General features: G+C 36.9%; 1 long non-coding RNA gene across 1 annotated transcript; it reads right to left on the bottom strand.

Moving 5' to 3' along the window:
- Positions 1 to 6: 6 nt before the first annotated feature.
- Positions 7 to 656, bottom strand: LOC106532584 (uncharacterized). The gene is made up of 3 exons (XR_001312107.1): positions 568 to 656; positions 385 to 443; positions 7 to 292 (listed from the first exon to the last, which is right to left on the bottom strand). It is a non-coding gene; the product is annotated as an uncharacterized LOC106532584 (long non-coding RNA).
- Between the last annotated feature and the right edge of the window lie 62 nt (positions 657 to 718).

Raw genomic sequence — 718 nt, forward strand, 5'->3', positions numbered from 1 at the left:
AAATTTCTCTTTTTTAATAAAAACAGTGTTACAGTGACAGCTGCTGTAGCATCAAAACCAAACAAAACCCTTTTTGATGGCAAAGTTATGTCTTAAAGCACTGTACAATGATTACAAACTTAAGTGCATAAACAACTGAAGCAGGCATGATTAAAAAATAAAACAAATCACACAGACTCCTTACAATATGGCCAACTAAATGTTATAAAATATCTCAAAATACTCACTCAGTAAACTCTCTGCTCAGAACTCAAAATGTCTTGCAGCAGCTGGTCATTCACTCTAAAAAACACTGCGTAAGGTCAGATAAACATCAGTTCAGTGACATAACAAATAACATTTTATTGTTTTGTTGTAAGAAGATATATTTTATCAGAAACTTACAATATCTTATGAAAGAACAAGGTCAACAGTTCTTCACAGAGCAGTTTTCCCACAGTAATCTGCAAACATCCGACCCACTAAATCACTACGAAGGACAAACATCATTTCCCCCTTCCTATACATTTTTTAGAAACAGACCCACAGATTATTTCGTAACAAAACTGAAATTCCAGGTAGATTTACCTTCTTTAAAGACAGCACAAAATCGTTAGCCACATGAGCAAGTACCAGGAAACTGCACAAGGCTGCTACTTCCGGTTTTCCCTTTTCATCACATCCTGCTACAAGCCTGCAAAGCTCAGGGCTCCTTTACACACAGTGCCCTCTGGTGGCC

Source organism: Austrofundulus limnaeus, unplaced genomic scaffold (genome assembly GCF_001266775.1).
Source record: "Austrofundulus limnaeus strain Quisiro unplaced genomic scaffold, Austrofundulus_limnaeus-1.0 Scaffold797, whole genome shotgun sequence".
NCBI lineage: Eukaryota > Metazoa > Chordata > Actinopteri > Cyprinodontiformes > Rivulidae > Austrofundulus > Austrofundulus limnaeus.